Genomic DNA, 11513 nt, shown 5'->3' with positions numbered 1-11513 from the left:
AAATTAGAGAACACAAAATTTTAAATGATTATTTTAATATATATTTATAAATATAATATATATATATTTATTTATAATATGAAAAAAATCAAATATCCAGGAAAAAAAACCTAGCAAAATATGTGGAAGACTACACAGAAAAATACAAAACATTACTTAGAGGAATTAGAGAAGACCTAAATAAATAGAGGGATACATCATATTCATGAATCAGTAGGTTCAATGTTGTAAACATACCAATTCTTCCACAACTGATACAACTCTAATTAAAAAGAAGGCTTTTTGTGGAAATTGACAAGGTGAAGGATAGGAGAGATAATTCTGAAGAAGAATGTTGGAGGGCAAAGCTACTTGATAACAAGGTTCACTATAAAGCTACAATAATTCAGACAATGTGGTATTTACAAAAGGATATGCCGATAAAACATAATAGAGAGTTCAGAAACAGACCTCCAGAGATTTATGATAAAATACCTAGGAAAAAAACCTAGGAATAAACCTAGCTAAGGAGGTAAAAGAGGGGATGCACCTATGTTCATAGCAGCACTACTTACAATAGCCAAGACATGGAAACAACCTAAATGTCCATCAACAGATGAATGGATAAAGAAGATGTGGTATATATGCTTGTGTGTATACATATATATGTAAATACACACGCACACACACACACACACACATACACACATATACACTGGAATATTACTCAAACATCAAAAAGAATGAAATAATGCCTTTGGCAGCAACATGGATGGACCTAGAGATTATCATACTAAGTGAAGTAAGTCAGAAAGAGAAAGACATATACCATATGATATCATTTATATGTGGAATCTAAAATACAATACAAATCAATGTAACTATGAAAAAACAGACTCACAGATATAGAGAACAGACTTGTGGTTGCCATGGGGGAGGTGGTAGGGGAGGGATGGAATGGGAGTTTTGGATTAGCCGAGGCAAACTATCATATATAGGATGGATAAACAACAAGGTCCTACTGTATAACACAGGGATCTACATTCAATATCCTGTGACAAACCATAATGGAAAAAAATATGAAAAAGTATATATATATATAACTGAGTCACTTTGCTGTACAGAAGAAATTAACATGACATTGTAAAGCAACTATACTTTAATAAAATTAAAGAAAAATAGGAGATGCAATTTAAAATAGGGTGGTCAGGGAAGGCCTTGCTTAGAGGGACAGTGTATGCTACACAATGGGAAGTCATATCATAGAGATGTCAGTTCTCCCACAAATAAATATGCAAATTCAAGGCCTTCCCAACTACAATGTCGAAAGACATTTGATGGAACTTGACAATTTGGCCCTAAGTTTCATACTGAACAGGAAAAAATGCAAGAGAAAATAATTGAGATGACTTTGAAAAGGTAGAAAATGCTGGTATTTTCCTAACACCATCAAAACATATTGCAAAGTTATAGTAATTAAAATGGTGTGACACTGGTCTACAAATTAAAAAATAGACTAATGGAATAAAACAAAGAGTAAACAGAAATGTGGCATGTTAAATAAGTGGGGGGGAAAGACCTAATTTCCTGCTTCTTAACTAAATTCTCTAAATATTTGTAGCTTTCCATCAAGTCTCTTGGTTTCTCCCCAAAGAGATAATTTTATGCTTCTTTGCCAATTGTTATGCCTTTGGTTGGTTTCTCTTATCTAACAGCATTGACTAACACCTCCAATACCAGGTTAAATAATAATGGTGATTGTATTCACCCTGACTTTAGTGGGTGTGCCTTTGGTGTTTGCCATTAAATAAGATGGTAGCCTGGGGACTGGGATATCTCTAGTCTATATCTCTGTCTCTATCTTTATCTGTTTGTATTTTGCAAGCCTCATGCACTGCTCCATGCCAAGATTAGGTGCCCTCTGAAATTCTTTCCAATTTTAAGATTCAATTATTCTATATGTACATGTGAATTAGATTTAATTTTTTTTTCTTTTTTTAGTGAATGTTTCTCTCTGAAAGATTTTACAGCTCTCAAACAGAAAGCAAATGTCCTCGTTCTGTGCCTCACATTTAGACTGACTGCCAGCAAGTAGAAATCTTCTTGAATGAGGTGAGTTTAGAAAAAAGTGGAAGTAGCAAAAGTGCAGGAAACGGAATACAATTCTGACCGTTGCCAACTGGAGCCCCCTGCTTTCAGGACCACCACCCAGTGTCACTTCATCCCACTCAAGACACTTCACGTTGTGTTCTCTTGGGGACAGAAATCGCATGTATGGTTCACCTCCAGCAACGGGAATTATGCAGCAAGGACCCAACTGACTCCTATTCATACAATGACAACCTGAAACCACCCATGCCAGCGCCTTGCTTCTACCATTCAATAACCAACCATCTGTATTTGGAAGAATGCCGCCACTGACAGCACAATTCAGAAGAAGCAAAGAGATTTAAAAAATTTTTTAAATTTATTTATTTTTGGCTGTGTTGGGTTTTCATTGTTGAGCACAGGCTTTCTCTAGTTGTGGCGAGCAGGGGCTGTTCTTTGTTGTGGTGCACGGTCTTCTCATTGTGGTCGCTTTCCTTGCTGCGGAGCACGGGGTCTAGGTGTGCGAGCTTCAGTAGTTGGGGCGCACGGGCTTAGTTGCTCTGCGGCATGTGGGATCCTCCCTGACCAGGGCTCGAACCCATGTCTGCTGCACTGGCAGGCGGATTCTTAACCACTGCGCCATCAGGGAAATCCCGAAGCAAAGATATTAATGTTAGGTTTTGTGTTGTGTTTCAGGGTTCTGTTTGATCTCCTGAGTTCTATGTTCTGAGGGTTCACCAGGTGTTTTTCTCAGAAACACTGTTCTGTTTTGCACTCTGATAATTACGCTATCCAGCTGGCACCTTGCTAGCATTTTACTCTTGGGCTGGTATGTGTCTACTAAAATCCAACTTTGGTTGCTTTGTTTCTTCCCAGTTTGGTTTCTAGCAGCCACACCCTTCCTCACAGTAGAGTGTGGACTCATATGCTCGATTTAATATTGTATTTAAATACGGTATATTTAAAATGAATCACTTCCTTTCATATAGAGTTATGCCTTTCTCTCCGCCTTTCTCTCTCACAAGCCTGGGCTTTGAGGGTTTGTCAGGTGTTTGCTAGACCATAACACCTAACTCAGGGGCAGAAGTGGGAACTCTGGCTTAGGAAGTCAAGCTTCCCATTTGTGCTTATCCATGATTACTTGTCACACAGTACTTTTCCTCAGTCCATTTGGATGTGGAACCTGGCATGAGGAATCCCTCTTGCCACACTGCCATCTCTAAATGCTTATTGGTTGTTAAGAAGCTCCCTTTTCCAGAAGGAAAAATACATGTATTTTGTGATCCTGGAAGATCCCATCTATTGAAGCCTTGAACCTCCTAACAGGAGAGACCTGAGAGGGCGTTACTGACAAAATGACAATATGAAACACATTTTTAATCTTCTCTATGCTTAGTCTTTGCAACCTTTCATTAGATTGATCCAGTCACTTAGGGTGAATGTTTTAATTAAACGGATACTTCCAACAGCCAGTGGCCCTGAGGCTTAAAACAATTGTAAGGAGTAAAATACTGCCAAAGAGCCCAACCCCATTTTCCAAGGTACCCGCTTGTGGAACTCCTCCTGCCTGCTTTCCCTGGGCTGGAGGCAGTTGGCTCTGACCCAGAGGTGGACATTGCAGCCACCCCTTGTCACTCTGAGTGCTTTGGCCCACATACACCCTGACTGTTGGTTGACAGTTCCTGACCTGTACATCCCAGGGGGATCTTGATTTAAGCAGCTTCTACTTCTTCATTTTGATGATGGTTATAATATGACCTTAGCTCAGATTCAGCTAAACAGGAAGTCTAAAATCTTATATTTGAAGACAGGCTGGGTGAACAATCATCAGAGATGTTGTAGACTAGATAGCAGGGATAAACTGGTTTTTTAGACACTGGGCGTTCCATTCAAGGAATTCAGAGATGACCCTGGGGTAAAGGGACACTAATAAATAATAATGGGGAACGATAATACAAAGTACTCACGGTCCTCCCTGTTGATGACAACCATTCACTCAGCAAGTTTTTAGAGTTATCTACAAATGGTCTACTTACAAATATAAGATAAATTTAAAAAAAGAAACAAGAAAGAAAAGACAAGAAAGCAAGTCCCTCCAGATATAATGATGTCCTTTGAAATGGCAGTTTTAGGGAAAAGGATCCTGTTGGGAATGTCCTCAGTTAATCTATGAACTTAGCTTAGGGCCAAACTGGCTTCAGAAGTCTAAATATGAGACATCAAGCCTTGATAAATCTCTGACCTACTCCCTTGTCTTGAGACCAACCATGGACCCATTTCTTTACCTTAGAACAGTAAAATAGATCCCAACAGAACAAACATGAAGAGAAACTGAAACCCATAAGCCATTCAATAGGAGAGGAACTTCTAGAAATTTCCTAAGGAAAAGTCATGTTTCACTCACACATAGTCTACTAGGAAGTTACAACTCTAGAAATAGGTACCAAGTCCAGCTCAGGAGGCCACTCTGAAATCCTTATATCTGTAATTCTTTGATCCCACCCTATATGGGCCTTCCTGAGAGTCTAGGATTCCTTTGCCTGGGTTCATATGCTTCCTGCAGTCTGACCTGAGCATCTCTGCTGTAGCTCCCGAGAGGCCAATGTTTCTACTTTGTAGCTTTACTGAGTGGGCTCAGGCTGACATCTCCATGGTCCTGAGAGTCTTTTCTTCCACGGAGGCTTCACTTTCAACTGCCTATAGCATCTGATCTCTTCTGGAGGAATTTGTGAGATGTCTCTTATTTTTAGAATAATTTTACACTATAGTCACTTATTCATATAGGAAAAAAAAAGAGTACAGCATTATTATACATGAAAACCTTTGGAAATCAGTAACAGTGAGGGTCTGAAGATCAGAAGAGTAAGTAATGACTCCTCTCAGAATCCTTTTTCTAACCCACCACCTAGTTGGATCCCTGTGTACTTCATTAGTTAACCATTTGTAACAACCTATTCAACACCTACCTTCCCCCATGAAGCTGCAAGCTCCATGATGGCAGAGCCTTTATCTGTTTCACTCATCACTATATTCCCTAGCAGAATACCAGGCACATTGTAGATGATCAGTGTATGTCTGTTGATCAATTGACCAATGTTAGACTAATTGCTTAGTATCTTAGGGCTTTTAGTTTTTTCATCTATAAAATCAGTGGATAAATTAAATCATCCTCAAAGTCCTTACCAGATGGAACTAATTTTTTTTTTTTTTTTTTTTTTTTTTTTTGCGGTATGCGGGCCTCTCACTGTTGTGGCCTCTCCCATTGCGGAGCACAGGCTCCAGACGCACAGGCTCAGTGGCCATGGCTCACTGGCCCAGCCGCTCCGCGGCATGTGGGATCCTCCCGGACCAGGGCACGAATCCGTGTCCCCTGCATCAGCAGGCGGACTCTCAACCACTGCGCCACCAGGGAAGCCCGGAACTAATTTGTATCATGATTTGTGAAGTGCACTGATGTCTGCGTTAAAAACATAAGATTTTTTTGAATCTCATGCATTGTTGAATGCATAGAGGGATGGATAGATATGGGATAAAGCAAGCATAATACAGTGTTAATTGTAGAATACAGGTAGTGTGTATATGGATGTTCACTTCCAGTTACTTCAACTTTCTGTGTAGTTATAAAGTTTTCATAATAAAATGTTGGGGAAAAAAATGGGGGGTTCAGAATAGCCCAAAACATTGACTTTGGTAGGAAAAAAAGCTGAAGAAAGTAATTCAATATAAAAGTCACCAGGGCCTCCCTGGTGGCGCAAGTGGTTAAGAGTCCGCCTGCCGATGCAGGGGATACGGGTTCGTGCCCCGGTCTGGGAGGATCCCATATGCCGCGGAGCGGCTGGGCCCGTGAGCCATGGCCGCTGGGCCTGCGCATCCGGAGCCTGTGCTCCGCAACGGGAGAGGCCACAACAGTGAGAGGCCCACATACCGCAAAAAAAAAAAAAAAAGAAAAATGTCACCAACAAGAGTTCAGGATTTGAAAAAGAACAAAGAGACAAAATAGATGTACACATTTTAATAGAATTGTGCGAACTTGCAAAAAATTTATGTAAGTAGTAGAGGCAATGTGTGTTTGGTAAGAGTTTAGAGGAGAAAGAGCAATCATGGGGGACTACCAAGATGGGCAGAAAGTGCTTCAAAAACTAGGTGATATTTCAGCAGGGCCTTGAAGGTTATGCATAATTTGAATGAGTAATGAGTTTAAGGAGGAATTTTTAAGGGGCTGAGGACAGCTGAAAATGATAAAGTGAGCATATGTGGGGAGCAAGAAAACAAGCAAGGACAGTGAATTTCATACTGGCTTAGCTGCAACTAAATAGGGAAAGTTAAGGTTGGAAAGTAATGATGATAAGTAAAATTTATTAGGATCTTCTGTATATATTTGAGGTACCCGCACACAGCACTTTCCATGCATTCTCTCCTTTATTTCTCGCAACAAACATATGAAGTATTACAATTACAACAGTTGCTAGTAAGGAAACTAAGGTTTAGAGAAGTATATAGTCATTTGCCCAAGGTCACAGCTAACAAGCAGTAGAACCAGGTTTGTCTGACCCCAAAGCCCAAATACCTAACCATTAGACATACTGCCTCCCTGGTAAAGTGAGGCTAGACTCTAGGGGGCCTTAAATACCAAGGTAAAAAGTTTGGGCTCTACTTCCGTAAGCCTGGAGATCCACTGAAAGATTTTTGATGATCAGAGATTTTTTAAAAGAAAATTGGCAGAAATAGGCAAGAGATTGAAGCTAGGAAGCCCAATTAGGGAGCTGTCACAATAAGGTGTGAATAAAAGCCCTAATCCGGAATAATTGCTGTGGGGACAGAATAAAGGAATAAGAAGTCTTTAAGAAGAAATAATCTACTGACCTCTTCCTACTAATATTATATTGAAATATATTGAGACATTCACTGTTTTGGTATCAAATATTCAAATTAAAAGTATCTTTAGATCCCAAATGTTGTATTGTATTAGCCCGGTGAGACTCCAAAGACCAATAAGCAGCCCAAATGTCATTCCAGTCCACTTGCCAAGCCACTCAGGCCTCTGGGATGGTCTGAGGGTCTTCAGAGTGTTGATAGGTCTGGCTTGTCTGAGCTGCCCACAGGGACCCTTTGGGCCTACTCTTGCAATTCTCTGTCACTACTGATGGGCTCCAGAATGGATCCAAGAGGTCCAAATCTGGTTGTCCCATCAGTAATCTGATAGGGCTAATCTCTCTTCCCCAAGAACTGGATCTAGAGCAACTAGGGTTGGTTAGGCTGCCACTTAACCTGATCCACTGGGATGGCTGTGGCTTTCTGCTGTGAGCTGCCTAGAGGAGTTAGCTGAAGGGTGGGAATTCTCATCAAAAGAGATGTGCGTGCATATGCAGGAGGATGAAAATGCCCAGGGAGTTGGTGTTCCCTGGGGAGCATTTGTTTACATGTGGGTTGGGGTCCCTGAAACAGCTCTCTGATGTTCCCTCTTCCCGTCTCTCCTGTATTTCCCTGACAAAGTGACATGCTGGGGAGTACAGACCATGAAACAAGAGAAGAAAAGACTCCTGAAAATATAGACCAGTGGACAAGCACAAATATGCGTGTGTGTGTGTGCGTGTTTGTGTGTGTGTGACTATATCAATAGCCAAGATGGAAAGCAAGTTCTCAGACAGTGAGAGGGTGTTGAATAAGAGGAGGGTCTACCAGAGGGAATGAAGAGTTGCATTATTTTCCCACATGTTTATAACCAACAGGCTTTGAAGTCCAAGGAGATTTGTAGGAAGAAGAGTACTACTCAAGTATGAGCCCAAAGCTCAGACACTCAGAAGTCACTTATAATGAGGGTTAGTTAGGCTCAGGGGGCTATTGTCAGAATCTAACAAATGGAGAGATGAATCAGTGCTTTATAAACTGTAAAGTGCCTTTAAATTATGAGGTGCTATATAAACTGTAAAATACTACACAAATGTAAGGGAGAATGATGACAATTATTTGAAGAAGAGAACATTATTCTGAATGTAGTCTGTGACTTGAGAATTAGACAGTAAAAAAATTATTTTAAACAAACAACAGAATTTGCCTGTTGAAATGTATCTTCTCTCTTTCAGAATCAATAATCTTGATGGGGCTTGACATTTATTTCAAAGAGAAACTACTCAAAACATATGAGACTCCTTTTCTGGGATTAATTTCCTTCAGAACCAGCTTACAAGCCACACAATATTATCTCATTAATTTATAGTCACACTGTTGAACCTTACCTATTATCTAGCTTAATCATTAGAGCTGACTCCAAAAGAATTTTAAGTGTTTTTTAAAAATCAAAATTCACTCTCTAAAGCAATGATTCTTAATCTTTTGTGTGTGTGTATTGAGGACCTGCCAAAATGCACAATGCACAGAACAGTTTGCATGGGAATTTCTAGATCCCAAGGTAAAGAACACTTGATCTTCCAAGAATTATAGAAATTCAAATTTGAGGGCTACAGATCTGAGGGCAATTATTTTCTGAACATAAGCAGCAGGTTTGTTGGAATAAATGTTTAGCCTCCCAAAGGAATTGGTTGAAGGAAACCACACCACTGTAGGAATGATCATATGGTATGAGTGTTTAAAAATTAGTCCGTTAGAGTCATATGGGGTTTGTGTCGTCATTTCTGTAGCTGCAGTGGTTTTTGGCGTGTGTGTTTGTGTTCATTGCTAGTAGGATGTTTAGGCAGCAGCATTTGCCTCCCCAGGTGTCTACCCTCAACTCAATTTAACCAACTCAAGCTGAAAGAGCCATAGCCCTAGGAAAAGGAATCAGATGGGCTGAAATTGCCCTTGAGGCCCACCTGGTTACAGGAGAGGAAGAAAGGCATGATTGGCATTTGTGTAGCCACTCTCACTCTCGGAGGAGTCACGGCCAAGCGGGTTTGGAGCTTACACTGCTGTTGTCTTTTTGAGACGGAGGGGACATCTTGTGATCCTCTCACATGCCAACCACTGTTAGAAACAGACTTTAGGTGAATTCGTTAATTTAACTCTTAACCTCCTCAGAAAGATAGTATTGTTCTCATAGATGAGAAAACTGAGACACAGAAAAGCTAAAGAACTTATAATCGAAGTCAATTAGCTAACAATGAGCAAAGCAGGCATTTAAACTCAGAACTCCTGCTGCCCCACACTGACTCTCCCGTTTGTTCCCAGGCTCCGGGAAATGTCCCCATGAGCTCCGCCCTCCCTGGGGGCCCCTGGAAATGCAAGCCATTCACTTATCTCACCAAGGACAGTGTCCGAAAGGCCTGCCCATCAGACACCTGGGACTAAGCCTCATTTGCTTCTATTACTAACTTCCTTCCTGACCTTGGCAAGCTCCTTGAGTTATCTGGGTTTTCTCATCTGTAAAACGAAGAGGATAGAACTAGATGAAACTTCCAGCTGAAAAATTCAGTGACTGAATTCTGTGCACTCACCCCATTCCCTGAAGCTGGCAGGCCTCCCGATCCTGTGGGCTGCTCACAGCTCCCCAGTGGATGCCACCTTCTCTGACTGCCCAGCTAGAAGGATGCTCCACTCCAACCACATGTACGGCTGTTGTCCATTTTTCACTTACTTGGCTGATCTTTTCCATTTTAACTTCCATATCTTATCTGAATTCCTCAAATACTTTTGCTTATTTCTTTAACTCTTATGTAGTACTCCAATGTATGAATAAACCAATTTATATTTTAATTCCTCCACGAGAGACAGTGGTTGTTTCCATTTTTCACTAACAATGCTGTGACTAACATTCTTTTAGTTGCCTCCTTGAGTACTTGTACAAGAGATTCTCCAGAATGAATTTAAAGGCACTTTACAGTTTATAAAGCACTGATTCATCTCTCCATTTGTTAGATTCTGACAATAGCCCCCTGAGCCTAACTAACCCTCATTATAAGTGACTTCTGAGTGTCTGAGCTTTGGGCTCATACTTGAGTAGTACTCTTCTTCCTACAAATCTCCTTGGACTTCAAAGCCTGTTGGTTATAAACATGTGGGAAAATAATGCAACTCTTCATTCCCTCTGGTAGACCCTCCTCTTATTCAACACCCTCTCACTGTCTGAGAACTTGCTTTCCATCTTGGCTATTGATATAGTCACACACACACACAATCCAACCCTTGCTGAGTCATAGGGTTTGTGTATTAGGTACTGCCAAATTGTCCACTGAAATGCCAGTACCGACAAACGTTCCCACTTGCAATGCATAGAAGTTCTGTTTCTCACATCCTCACCAATCCTATCAAGCTTCACATCTTTCCAAACTAGCATTTTGACTGCATTTGCCTTATGACACTCAGCACTTTCTACTTTATATCTGTTTACATGCTACCTCCCTTACTGGCTGTAAACTTTGTGAGGTCAGAATCCTTGCTTAATTCATTTTTATATTCGTCCCACAGAATTTATTGAGCTTAGTAAGTGTACAATAAAGAGTTATGAACAGATAAATGATAAGCAAACTGAATTCATTTTGACCCAAGGAGATGGGGATTTGATGATGGCAGGGATAAGGTGTCTATCTCTATTCATCTGGGGTGAGGATGTGGGTAGGGAATCCCCATCAGCTGCAGTGATGGTTGCACAGTGGTCAGAAGTGGCTGACAGATCAAAGGTTTCAAGAGCTATAGAGGACTCTCTCCAACCTTTGCAGATCCCAGCTTTAGAAAATCTTTTATCATGGTATTCATCAGCTATTTATTGACTGTTGGGAGTAGCAAATTTCCCAGTCTCTGGGGCCATCTTTTTATATACCAAGAGTGCTGTTTCTGAATGGAACTCCCCCACCTCTGGCTCCACCCCATTACTAAGGGTTGGATAGAATCCATGTGTCCTTTGGACTAGGAAGCTGCATGACCTATGGTAAATGCCTCCCCCTTTTGACACCCCAGCAGTTCCAGGCTGACTCATTTTCTAAATAAGCCACTTGTGGCTTTTGGTCTGACATCACATGTGGAAGAATGAGTAATTTTTCAAGAACCAGAGTTATACTGGATCAGAATAAGATACACTATGTATGTTACTCATAGTTCTAGGACAAGGGGTCAACACTGGTGACAAATACCTTAAAGTTCTCCCACCCCTCCTTTCCCTGGGGCCAAGGGATGGAGAAAAGGCGAAGGAAGGAGGTGGGTATGGACGTGAAGAATTTTTGTGTACATCTCTAATTTTGTTATCACATTATGCACAGTTTAATAAAATTGTCTTGTTGCCTCTGCTAGATTAAATAAAAGTAATATAGCAAAGTAGGCAAGGCCATGGGGCTCCACTGCTTGGGTTCAAATCCCAGCTCCACCACATACCAGTTGGGTGACCTTGGGCAAGTTATTGACTCTTGATTTGCTTCCATTTCCTCATTTGTAAAATAATAATAATAAAAAAATAATAGTGCCTATGATGTAGGGTTGTTGCGAGGAATAAATGAATTCATATATATGGATCACTTAGG

This window comes from Mesoplodon densirostris, chromosome 10 (assembly GCF_025265405.1).
Source record: "Mesoplodon densirostris isolate mMesDen1 chromosome 10, mMesDen1 primary haplotype, whole genome shotgun sequence".
Taxonomy (NCBI): domain Eukaryota; kingdom Metazoa; phylum Chordata; class Mammalia; order Artiodactyla; family Ziphiidae; genus Mesoplodon; species Mesoplodon densirostris.
The sequence above is the reverse complement of the archived record's forward strand: the minus strand, read 5'-3'. Positions refer to the sequence as shown.